General features: G+C 36.0%; 1 protein-coding gene across 2 annotated transcripts in view; it reads left to right on the top strand.

Annotated features, from left to right (window-relative positions):
- The window catches only part of Wwc2 (WW and C2 domain containing 2), a 180,478-nt gene that overhangs the window by 43,031 nt on the left and 124,026 nt on the right, over positions 1-13,421 (top strand). The window lies entirely within an intron of this gene.

Below are 13,421 nucleotides of genomic sequence, written 5' to 3'. Positions count from 1 at the left end.
TTTTTTTTTTTTTTTTTTTTTTTTTTTTGGTACCAGGGATTGAACTCGGGTCCTTGCGTTTGCGAGGCAGGCCACTGAACCGCTGAGCTAAATCCCCAGCCCTCATGTTCTCTTACTATAATAATTTTTCATGACTAATAATATCCAAAATGTATATTGATATTTTAATAAATCAGAAACTAGTAACTGTTACTGCCTAGACGAAGGACAGCCTTGGCTACATAGTGATTTCAAGGCTAGCCCAAGCTACATAGGGAGACCCTATCTCAAAAAACAAAAATTAATAACTATTACCAGGTATTGTTTCAGAAGAATTAATAATGAATACATGTTAGACTTCCTTAAATGCTGTATGAACAGTCTTTGCCTCTAACATACTACAAACACTCCTGGGTCTGTGCATTTCACATTCTATTTATTTCAGAGTCTTAAATTTATTGGGTAAAAGCCCATAGGAATTCAGACTGGTTGGGCAAAGTTGATTTGAGGCTAAGTCAGGGAGTGAGGGTTAGAGAGTGTGGAAAAGAGGTGAAAGGGCTCTTTTGACTTGAGTGTTAAGGCCATATTCATATCAAACATTGGAAGGGCCTCTTGATCAGGGTTTGGTATGTGGAGAATGGAAAGCCGAGTTGGTAAGCTTTCTTCTTTTCCTCCTAAATTCCACCCTGATAACAACAGAAAAGCATATTTGACTTGCATGGCATTAAAATATTTCAGCATTAAGGATCAGGTGCTAGACTTGAGAAACTTCAAGCCAGGCTAAATACAACTTTAGTGGAGTTGTGGTGTCCAAACCAACTAAGGAATAGGTGCACTAGTTCTATTAGTAACTAATGTTTAATTTTTAAAGAACACAGCAGGCCTTTTGAAGGCAGTTTAAGGAATGGGTGTGGAAGGGGGTGTGGGGGAAGGAAATCTCAGCAGAATGCTTTTAGATATTTCCTGTTATATAAATGCTACATACTTCTCATGCTTTCAGTCTCATAGCAAGAGGGAATGAGGCCTGTTGAGGCTTAAATTTAATTCTTTTAAAAAGAATGTAGACACTACTTACATAGTGAACGAACCTGAAAAGTGGCACAAAGCAGAACTTTTAAATTTTTTTTCAAATTCTATATTGTGACATTTGAATATGGTATACTTGGGCAAAACGTGTTTGTTTTTTTTTTTAACTGCTTTTTTCAGTTTATAAGATTTTCTGTTTTAGTAAAAGAGTTCATATTCAGTTGGAATTCCAGATGTTAAAATGCCTCATTTATATACCCCAAATAAGTTGATACTTTTATGTAGTGATATTTTAATTTCCTTCTAGTGAAGAGTGCTTCATTGATGTAATGACACTTTCAGTATCTGCATTTAATTTAGTAATCTGGAATTTTGTGTTAGTAGTGGAAGTTTGAAAATTAAAGCTTTCTACTTGTTTTTTCCAATACCAAGAATTAAACCCAGGCCCTTCACACTGAGCTACATCCCCAGCCCGTTTTTTTAAAAAAATATTTTTTTGGGCCAGGATCTCACAAAGTTGCTAAGTTGGCCAGGCTGAGCTTGAATTTGTAATCCTCTTGCCTCTGTTTCCCAGAATAAAGTTTGTAATTTTTCTACTTTCACTTTTCTAGCATGTTAACTTATTTTGTCTCATTTATGTCCTCCTTTCTTCCCCAGCATAGCTAGGTTTATGTCTATTACTTGCTGAAGGAAGAAGCTAATAGAGATTTTGTGAATTAAAAAAAAAAAAAATCTTTCCTTCCTTGTTTTCGGTAAGGTGCTAGAACTTTATAATGCTAGAATTTTATAAGGCATTTGGGGCACTTAAATGTTGTTTGCACTATTCAGGGATAAGGATGTGAACTTGTAAATATTTTCTTTGTATAAATACTGTACCTGTTCCTGCATAGATCAAAATACTGTAGTCCCAGTGACAGATGTCTGAATTTAAGACTGGGTTCTGTTGTTATAGCTCATTCTGAGCCATAATTTTCATTTTTACAAACAGTAGTATTTTATAGAATAGACTTGTCATACCTACTTCACAGGGTGTTTTTTTTATATCAGGAGGAGTATGTGCCTGAAGCAGCCTAAATTGGTATATATTTGATGCATATTTCAGTGGGGCAAGGAGCTCTTATTTCAGTTAGTACACAATCTCTAGTGATTTACTTGATTTTAAAAATTAATTCAATGAATATTCATTGAGTGCGTATGATGTGTTATGCTATGTACCCTGGAACATACAGAGATCAATGAGTACAGATAGGGAACTATTAATTGCCTAGAATACATAACTAGACAGTAATCAGTAGTTTACAAAGAAATACTTTGGGATCCACAACAGTCAAAACCTTGTTAGATAATAAGTGATCTCTCAACTTCTGTCCTGAAATCTAGAAATTTTCTAAAGTAGATAGAGCTTATGAAATACATATGAAATTAGAAGCACAGTGCTCCATAGATCTTGTACCAGAGCACAGATATGTTATTGGCAAGGAATCAAGCTGTTATATATATGATTTTTATTCCAGCCCATCTGATATCATATGTGAATTTGTCAGATGCATCATGGAAGTTTCGCATTGGGACAAACCATCATAGTTTGTGGACCTGGGACATCTGAAGGAGATAGATCTTTGATGTGGTCAAGGAGTGTGATTCTTCTTTGTGAACCGTGATATGTTGATTTTCAAAAGGCATACGCTAATTTGAAAGAACTTAATTTTGTATTCTGGGGTTGGTTGTACTTAGGAAACAATTTATTCATCTGATATTTATTGAGAACCTATTATATGCCAGGCATTAAGGGGAGTGTAATGTTGAATCATTATATGCTTCAGTCTATATAGGGAGATAAAGCTTTTATATACATGTGTAGCTTACACTTGTGTCAGAAATGATCAGTGAAAAGAGACAAATTTAAAGTGTGACAGATTTAAGGGCAGGAGTGTTTATTGCTATCTAGTGCATGTGCCCCTAATTTGGGCTTTGTGTATGGCCATCATGTGTCCATTCTGCTTGTAAACCCCAATTTCTGCTGGTCCTGATGTCCCATCTTGTAAACATCCCTTTTCCTAGTTTGGTTGATTAATTACATGGTCTTCTTACCTTTAGAGATTAGTAGTACTTGACATTGGATATGAGAACCATCTTAGTAAAGATAAATAGCATAACAAAATACTTGGGCAATAAGAAGATTTTGATGAACTTAGGAAAAGCACATTTAGTTTGTGGCTTTGGGAACAGGCAAGGGAATCACTGGAGATGTAAAGTTAGGAAGGCAAGTTGAGGTGAGATGCTAAGTAATCCAAATGCCAGAACAGGCACTTTGGATTCTATGTAGTTAGCTAAGGAAACCTGGCTTTTTTTTTTTTTTTTTTAAAGATCTAAAAAGATCCATGTATTTCCTTCCAGATATACTAAAGAACTATTTTAGGCTACAAAGTATTAAAACAAAATTGTCAATTAAGAATCATTAAGATTTCTATTTAAGGCATTTAGAAAGTAGGGTATGAATTACCACAGTCTACAGTGACAAAACCTAAAAATTACTGTTTTAGAGCATGAACTGACTTTGGATCTTTGAGTCAAGCCCTGTTATTGTAAGATGAAGAAAACTGGCCATCAAAGAGGTTCTTAAATTTCAGAACTCCCCAGTAAGTTGTTGGCCGAGATGAGGTTAGGACCTACCTACTCTGATTTCTTGGGCAGTAGGTGTTTTACTTCACCACAGAGCTATATTTTGGGGACTCTGATTTAGTTTTGGCCGGGTCACATCAGTACCTTTGTGTCTTGGCTTAGCCATCATAAAGTAAAGATTAGCTACTTCACGTATGTCAAAGGTTACTTTTAAAATGTATTGTAAAGAAGGCAAGCACTAAGAAGGAAGGCTATTAACCTGGTTCATTGGCGCATGCTTGTAATCTCAGTTACTCTAAAGGCTGAGACAGGAGGACTGGAAGTTCAAGGCCAGCCTGGGAAATTTTTCAAGACCTTGTATAAGAATGAACAATAAGGGCTGAGGATATAGCTCAGTGGTAAGTTACTCCTGGGTTTGGTCTCCAGCACCCCCACAACCCAACCCAGCAACAACGCCTTTCCCAACAATTGTTTCCTTCCTGTGTGACCTGGAGTACCACAGTATATTCTTTTTGAGATAAAAATTTATTAAGGATAAAAATGAAAAGAAAAAGCAATAGATATAATTGTCACACACTGAAATAAAGTTTTAATTCTAGCATATATAAAAATATAATATTTTCTAACACTAGATATGAAATGTATTTTATATTATAAGGCATTATAAAAGTCTATATATTAAAAATTTGGAAATGGTAAATTTAACAAAATCCAAGTAAGTACAAGCTTACAAATCATAATTGAAAATTTTACTTTATGCTTAACTCTTATTGATGCTTATCAAAATATGTTACTATAAAGCTTTTAAGGTTTAAGGAAAGACAAGTATGGTTTATGAATTTATTTTTTTATGATTTTTGTAAAATTAATATGTGTTTTTTAACATTATTTTTGGATGGCTATTAGACCTTGTAAAACACAGTTTTGGAATGACCATGGTATACTCAAATGATGAGATTTCTTTATACATACAAAATTTCTTTATATAATATAGTATTTATGATAAAGGGTTCAAGTAATATAGGGCAGGAGGCATAACCACTGAGCTAAATCCCCGGCCCTACAAGTAATATAGGGAGTCTTGAGATTAGTAAAAAAATAATATATAAAATAAAGTGCTAAAACTTCCTATCTTCAACCAATAAATTACCAAGTCTTTAATAATTTTATTATACACATAAAACTTTATTCCTAGCCCAGGAGCATTTTTGAAAACCCGATTTGAGGTTTTGTTTTTAATATAAACAATCAAGAAAACATTTATCTTAGTAGACGAGTTGCAGTAGTACTTTCTCAGTGGATACTAATTTGACCTGCAAAAGAAGAGTGTAATTCAAAGGATTATTTTATTTTCTTTGGAAAATAGCATTTCAAGTGATTTAAAAAATAGTAGGTTTGTTGGGCAAAATTACATAAAGCCAGAGCAGAAGTAATGCTGAGAGGATTCGTGTCTGAGATGCTTATTAGCTGAAAAAGACAAAAACAGTAGACAAAAAGTTGCTATATTCTTGGCCAGAGAGTGGTTTCTATTCTGGAAAATAATGAGTCATCTGTAATCCATCATTTGGTTTAAAACATTAGATGGACGCAGACACCTGAAGTTTCAGTGGGCACCAGCTAAACAGGCCAGCCTAACTGAGGCTCGGAGTGTTTAGAAATGGAGCGTGCAACAAAGCCGCAGGCATGTGATCTTCAGACATCTCACAGCTGTTCTAGGGGCTTCCAGAGATAAACTTTGCAGCTGGCAGGACATGGAGTTATAGTCATGTGGAAGATGGTGAGAAGTATGGGTAGTGCTTGCAGCAGGCAAAGAAGAGAGCACTTTTCAGAGAACAAATTTGGGAGCTTATGGAGTACAGTTTCTGTCCTAAAGGTGAAATTTGTGGAGCCTAAGATGTTGGGGTGTACTTTTTGGTGACTTGATTTTGCGTTTTAGCAAGAGCACAGTAGATGTAGCAGCAGAGAAATGTTCGTTACATAATGGTAAAAAATAATTTCCTGAAATTAGTTTGTTTTTTTGCTCTGTAAAATGAAAAGAGGTAACTGATGAGCGTTTACAGGAGCAAGCACCATTTCAAATGGGAACTGTACGGAAATTTTTCCTCATCAGCTGCCTTCATTTCTTCCCTGTACAGTTTACAGGTTCCTAGTACAAACTGCTTTGTCTTGCAAACATACTTGCATATATTCTATCTTTCCAATTAGATTGTAGCTTCTTTGGAAGCAGAGTTCAAAAGCACAAAAGCAAAAATAAATAAATGTAAATAAAAGCATTTATGTTATGCTTTAACACTGGAGGATACTTTCATATACATTACTTGATATCTTAATAGTGCATTGAATGTAACAAGGACATCTAAATAAAAGGTAGAAGAATAGGGTGTGCTATTTATATTTTCTATTTTAAGATTCTCTAGAATTTAGTTTATAGTAAACCCCTATAGTGGTAATGTGTTTATGTATTTTACATTATGTATTTTACAATACAAAAAAGTATATTTTAAATAATCTCTAGAGTAGACTGCATTTAGTGGTTTCCATTGGTATGTAAAAATTTATACGTGTTGTTTTTCAGGTTTAGATTTTGAGAACTGACTTCTCATTGTGGGTGAGGATTCAACTGTTACCTGTGCCTTCCCCACCCCTCATCTTCTTGGCATATTATATCGCTTTGTAGAGCAATCAGTAGTCAGTGTTTACATTTTTATGATTATGTAAATATTATTCATGGATGGCCAATCTAGTGTGTAATGATTGAGTTTCTTTTTGTTTTCTCTGTAGTTAATAATTATTTTATTTTTCCAGTTGTTTAAATTTCTGTAACCAATTTGCTGTCAGAATTATAAATCCACAGATTTTACTTCACTGCATTCAAACACACAAGAAACTCTGTCAGTCTGAAACCTCCTCCGCCTTTGATTTTAGCCTCCACTTGGAGTGGTTAATCAATATAACTACTCCGCACAGTCGTCCTAGGCTCCCTGTTTACTCCCAGATATCATTTGTCTTTTTCCTGTTTGGTGCTGCTTTGTGGTTTCATGTCTTCCAGTTTTCTTGGTGAGCTCTTTTGACAACATAGTATTAGAAAAGAAGCACGGGAGATAACATCTTTTGAAGCTTTGCATCTAAGAAATTACATCATTCTGCTGTCATACTTGTTTGATATTTTAGCTAGGGTTGTAGTTCTAGGTCAGAAATAATTGGCAGTAAAAATTTGATAATATTGTTCTGATGCTATTGTGTTTATGTAGGTGTGTGTGTATATATGAGAGAGAGAAACAGAGACAGAGACAGAGCGAGAGACCTGGTTCCCTGAAGTTTTTAGGCTATTCTATTTTGCCCTCATGTTCTAAAATTTCATAGTTAGGCTTTGATATTGGTGTTTTTAAACCTCTGTCCTGGGTGAGCCATTTATAACCAGGAAACTATTGTTATTCAGGTCAGGGAAATTTTCCTGTACTACTTCTTTGATAATATTTCCCTTCTGTATTTACGTTTTTTCCTCTTGGGAACCTGTACTAGACATCACAGCTCCTGGATTAATTGTACACATTTCCTATCTTTCCTTTTATTTTTTTACTCTTTGTGTTACTCTTGTAACCCTTTTATTGTTGGATTTGTTTCTGTTGTCATATTATTTCCAGGGATTAAAATTTTTTTCTCCAAATATTTCTACTTTGATAGTAACCTATTCAATCTCTCTGAAGTTTTCTCCAGCTTCTCTGAAGAAATGAAGTTTTTCTTCTAACATTGAATTGCATCAGTTTCATGTCTTCAGTCTTTTACTTTCATCTCTGTCTCCTGGTATTCTGTGCTTTAGCATTAAACATAACTAATGTCAACCATTCTGGTTCTCATTCTGTGTGGGCAGATGTGAGGATTAATCTCCCTGTCTCCGTGTGACTTGATTTGGTCCATAGATTGAGAACAGAAATGCATGTCTCCCCTCCCCAGGACATGTTGCAGGTGCCACAGTATCCAAGATACAGTCTGGATGTTGAGCCACATTGTGGAGGCCAGCTGCCTGAGAAGGAGTCCAGAAACACTTTGGACCTGTTTTGTGTGGGAAAGAAATGTTGGTTGTGTTTAGCCTCTGAGAATTGGTGGCATTGCCTAGCGTGTTCTAACAGGTATAGCTGTTGGTCATATTTAAGAATGAGGCACAAAAATCTGCTTGGAAGCACTACACTATGGAGTGGGGTGTAGAAGTATAATAGGGATCTGGCTCAGCCTCCCAGATGTTAATGTCGGTAGATGTTTCCTCTTGGGCTGGATGATTTTCTCAGGAACAATTCCATCAACTGCCTGTGCCCACCTCCCCGGGTTCTGCAAGCTGAGTGATAAGAAAGGATGTTGAGGAGGCGTGCTGTTCAGTGTGTTCATGTTCCCTTTGTCTTCCTGTTTTTAATAAAGCACTCTTTCTTCGAGGTGCACCTGCTACCTGCAAGACCACAGGCCTTAGAATTAGTGCTAGTGTTTCTATAGAGAATACATTTTCATCAGAAGCCAGGTTGGACCAGGGCGGACTGGGAGTCTGAAGGCTTCTTAACACTGGCAAGTGCTTCATAGTCACGCTGTACTACCTGAAGTTCTTGGTGCTGGATTCTTGAGCTCTTTCAGGCTGTTGCAGTAAGAATCTGCTTTTAGGCTTTTCGTTGCCTCTTGATATATGCTTTTTACCACTCCAAATTTTGTTGCTCTTGTCTGCTCTTTGTCCCTTTATATTTATGTCTTTTGAAATAATCCCTCTCTGCTATTTTCTAGAGGGAGTGTAGGTAAGTACATGTACTGAGTCAATACCAGTACTGAAAGTTCCTTCAAAATTGATTATTTTTCTCCCAGCTTTTTATTACAAAAAAATTACAAACATGAAGAAATGAATAGTTGACTGAGCATCTAAATAACATGCACACACACACCAGTTTTATGTTTGTGTGTGTGTGTGTGTATGTGTGTGTCCACTTAGGTCTGACATTGACATTTTGCCATATTTGCCTATCTCCTCCTCCCTATTTTTCCATCTGTAAATATGTGTGTGTAACATTTTCTGAAAATAAGTGTGCATATAAAGTTGTAATTGATTGTTATTTCTCTTTTGGGCTAGAGCACTTCTTTAAACTTTTGCTTTAGTTTTCGTAGTTTTGCTTTTATTGTCTTTTTGATAATACTAGAACCTGTAAACTAAATAAATAATTAACGACGTGGCCCCAATAATGAGATGTTAGTGAACACATATGGAAAAGAATGGAAATATTTGTAAAGGTTTGATTTTCTAACTCAGGTCCGACTAATCTAAAGCTTAACAAAAGTATGCTTTGCACAACTTATTAACATTTAAAATAAAGCAGTATTTGTCTTTGCAGTGATGAACTAAATTTAGAGTTCTGTCAGCCCACCCCACTTCACCTTGTATACTTTGCCAACATTTAGTCTCATGACTTTTGTTTGCTTTAAATTGAATTGAGTCTAAGCTCAAAGGGCATGCATTTTTGTTTATGACTAAGAGTTGATCTCTGAAGTTATCAAACATTCCTCACATTCCATATGTCTTAATTTTTAGTGCTTGGAGGATCTGGTTGGTGCTTTGCCAGAGGAAAATAGAGGCTAAAGAGCACAAGGAAATACCATCAAATAAAGTCTCCACATAAATTATAAAAATTCAATCATGTTTAACTAGCAAAGAAAGCTGTATGTGTGGAATTGATTTGTAGCATGTTAATGCTGTTCCATAGACTATTGAGGAACATTTGTTTGTTTTCTGATATTTAATTCTTGAAATTCCTACCCAGGAACTTTAAAATACCTATGATTCTTTCAGTTTGCATGTTGTACGCAGGGTAAGGATGAAGCAGTTTGCAAGAGAAATACTTGCAAAAACCAAACATCTTGGGAGTGCTTTACTGTGGTTGATGGGGTCACTAGTACAGATGTGGTGACTGACAGAAAATAGGTTCATTGAACACATACTGAATGAGCATCAACCTTTGTGCTAGTCTCTAACAGCTGCAGTGATGGACAAAACAAGTTGTGGGAAGTTAGGAGAGAGATGATATTAACAAGAAGTAAGTTGGCAGATAGGATAGACAGAAACTACTATAGGTAGACATGTGTATTAGTTTTGCTGACATAAAAAGCAACCTATAAATCTTAATGACTACTTTAACAAATATCTACTTCTTCATGTTCTGTCAAGTACTGTAGAATAAAATAAGCAAAATCATGTAATTCATATATGTCATGGAAGGGAAACTTGCATGGTTGGTTTAGTTATTTGGTTACTAAACAAGTACATTTTAAAAAACTAAGCTTTGTCTTGGTCAAATATTAAACATACTACAAAAGAGTCAAATTAGACTGATGTTTTTTTTTGTTTTTTTGGTACTGGGGATTGAACTTGGGTCCTTGTGCTTGCAAGGCAGGCCACCGAACTGCTGAGCTAAATCCCTGGCAGCCCTTAGACTGATGTTAAAATAATTCACATATAACCTTTGTAAATTTAATAGAAAATAACAATACAAAGAAAGTGAAGGAAATTGTAAGCTCTTTGGTCAAAAGCTATAAATGTTTATTATTCTCCTTTGGTATTCACCAAGATTAAAGATAGGCTAAACAAGGATGCCTTGCCACTTTTGGGTGCTGAGGATTGAACCCAGGCCTTTGCATAACACCCAACCATTAAACTATATTCCCAACCCATGTTTCTTCTTAAGTAAGTCATTTCATATAAAATATGTGAATAGTCATTGTGTGTTATAGTCTGCAATCATGATGTTTCAGTTCAGAAAAGCCTTAGTTGATGTTACTAAAACAGGATAACATTTATGAATGCAGATAGAAACTTTTGGTATGCCTGTAAACAGTCATCTTTAAAATACTAAGCATGTTTTTTCTTCAGCATGATAAGCTACAGGAGCATGGAGATTATCTGACTCATTTACCTTATCATAGCTTTCTTTGGAGGAAGTCGGACTTGGTTTAATTTTCTAGGAATCTGGTCAGATGCTTCTATGGTCTTTGCATTCTGGAAGGCCTGTACTTAGCTGAGTCTTTCTGTCCTGCTTCCAGACTCAGGCATATCACTGAGAGTCAAATGCTATATAATTCCATTTAGGTCAGTTATGTAAAAAACTCCGAGTGAAAGACCTGACTCTGCTAACTGTTTCACTATAGCGTCAGGAAGTATGTTCAGTTAAACCTGGCAGGCATGCAGTCTTCATGTGGCCAAACCAATATGGTGTATTTATCTAGGCAATAACAACAGAGTTGAGCCCTACTGAAACAATAGCAACTTCACATCACGAAATTCACATTTTTTTACTCTAAATAGTGACAATAGCCACTTCCCCTGAGTCATTAAGTCTTAGTTCTTAAAGCTCTGTAGTTATAGTTGTGCCTTTAATCTAGAGAGCCTGACACATTCTAGTTAGAAATCAGTATGATGTAGGCTTGGGGATTTATAGAACTAGAAACCCTTATACCAGAGACCTAGCTCCAATCACTGTCCTGCAGGGGTTGCCCACCATTCTTTGCGCATATATGTGACAGGTAGCACTTTCTGAGGTTAACTGTATAAACCTGCACCTGCACAAAAACCTGTCTGTGTCTACCTGAGACTTATTCAAGGGTATTCAGTGTAACATTTTTTGGGGTACAATTAAAGTGCCCATCAGTATTGAGCTATATGGAATAGCTAAATAAACTGTGATCTAAATTTACTAAAAATAAGGAAGCAACATAAAAAGTCTGTGTGTTGTATTGGTGCATGAAAAAAGTAAACTACAGAATGACATGCTTGTTATATTATGTTAAAGGAATACTCTTTATTTTCAAGGCTATCTGTAGAGAAAAATCTGGAAGGACACACATTGCACTTGTAGTCCATATTTTGGGAGAGGAGTATGAGAACTGCAATTATATATAGTATTTTAATACTGTATAAGGAAAGTTCTTTCATGCAATTTCCTGCAAAATTTTTTACATAAAATATTTTAAAACTATTTTTTAAAAGACCACCAGCTGCTGTGTGGAAAAAGATTGTGGAGGAATGAGGGTAGAAATGTTGCAAATATATGGGAAGTTATGATGGCAGCCCAGGTAAGGGATGCTAGTAGGCTTGATTAGAGAGGTGGTGGTAGAGAGAGTAAGTCGTATGGACTGAGGCTGTGCCCTGGAGAGTGAGCCTACAGGACTCTGATGAATTGAATGTAGGGGTGATGGGAAGAAAGACATCACAGATTACAGCCTTCTGGGTTTTCACTTGAGCATCTGGGTTGATGGTGGTACCATCCTCCAAAGACAGGGTTTTGCGGGGAGGTGTGGGGTTGGGAAAAGTAGGGGAATCAGAAGTTCTCTTTTATATGGGTTATATGTGGTTATTGGACACCCCCCTAGAATTATCAGTTAGATGTTGTCTCTGAGTCTTGAGCTCCACAGAAACAGCTATCTGGAAATCACTCACCCATTGTTTTCTCTAAGAAACATCTGTTGAGTGCCATGTACAATGCTACTGAAAAAACAGTAGAAACTCAGTGAACTCACAAGTAAACTCAAAAATATAAACTGTGAATTATTGAAATATTTCCAAAGCCAAAACATAAAATGTCACTGAATAGTGACAGCCTAGGAAATAGGATAACCTCCTGCCAAAGATGATGTTTTAATTAATATTTAAAGAAATTGAATCTTAAAGGACAGCTGTAAAGGTGAAACTAAGAAAAGAGCAGGGTGGTGAAAAAGTAGTAATGTAGAAAAGAAATATCAGATACAAGGAACTGCATGTGTAAAAGCATGTCTTTGCTACCTGTGCATCAGGATGTTTTTCTCCTTCACTCTCTTGGGCTCATTATTGGTAGATCTTTCAGTAGTTGGTGTTGTAAGAACCTGTGTTGTAGATGTCCTGCTTCTGAGCTGTGAAATTATATATTTCTATGCTTGCTATCTTGTCCCATGATTTCCTGTTGTTAACAAGGGTATCTTGTTGATACTAGCTGTTTTGCTTTCTTCTCTTGTTTGGTATTTATGGAACATTGTGCCAATAACTTGTGCCGACTGTGCTAGGAGACCTGCCCCGTCCCACCAAGCTTTAAGTTTAATTGTTTTTCCCCCTTCAAAACTTAGGCTGGGAATACATTCTTTATAGTAGCATTATTCATAGTATGTAGAAGTAGAAATAATCTAAATATCTATGTGAATGAATAATGAAATGTGGTGTGTAATGAAATACTATTCAGCAATGAAGGAACACATTTTTTATCTATATACCATGTTATACCTCAAAAACATTATAATGAATGAAAGAAGACAGAACAAACCACAAATTCTGTGATTTCATCTCAAGAAAATTCCAGAAAAGGCAATTCTGTACAGACAAAAAATAAATTACTAGAGGGCCAGGGATGTAGCTCAGTGGCACTGTGCCTGCCTGGCAAGCGAAAGGTCCTAAATTTAATCCCTGGTATCCACCCCCCCAACCAAAAAAGAGTGAATTAGTAGTTACCTGAGGTGGGGGATAGAATTGAAGAGTATCTGTAAAGGACACAGGAACCTTCTGGGGCATTGTGGACTGGGCTAAACTTAGACTGTATGGTGGTTGTAACTGCATAAATTTGCTCAAAACTGTTGATTTGTAGAGTTACAACTATTAGGTTCCATACTTTTTATTGACTCAGTTTTTTCATGTGTAACTTTACTTATATGAAATTAATTTTGGTATAAAGAAGAGATGGGTGGGCTGGGGATTTAGCTCAGTGGTTCTGCCCCATGCCTTTAGCATAAGGTCCTGAGTTCAATCACTG

This window comes from Fukomys damarensis, unplaced genomic scaffold (genome assembly GCF_012274545.1).
Source record: "Fukomys damarensis isolate Sample0158 unplaced genomic scaffold, DMR_v1.0_HiC HiC_scaffold_18, whole genome shotgun sequence".
In the NCBI taxonomy this organism is placed as follows: domain Eukaryota; kingdom Metazoa; phylum Chordata; class Mammalia; order Rodentia; family Bathyergidae; genus Fukomys; species Fukomys damarensis.
This window is presented reverse-complemented; position numbering and strand designations above follow the sequence as displayed.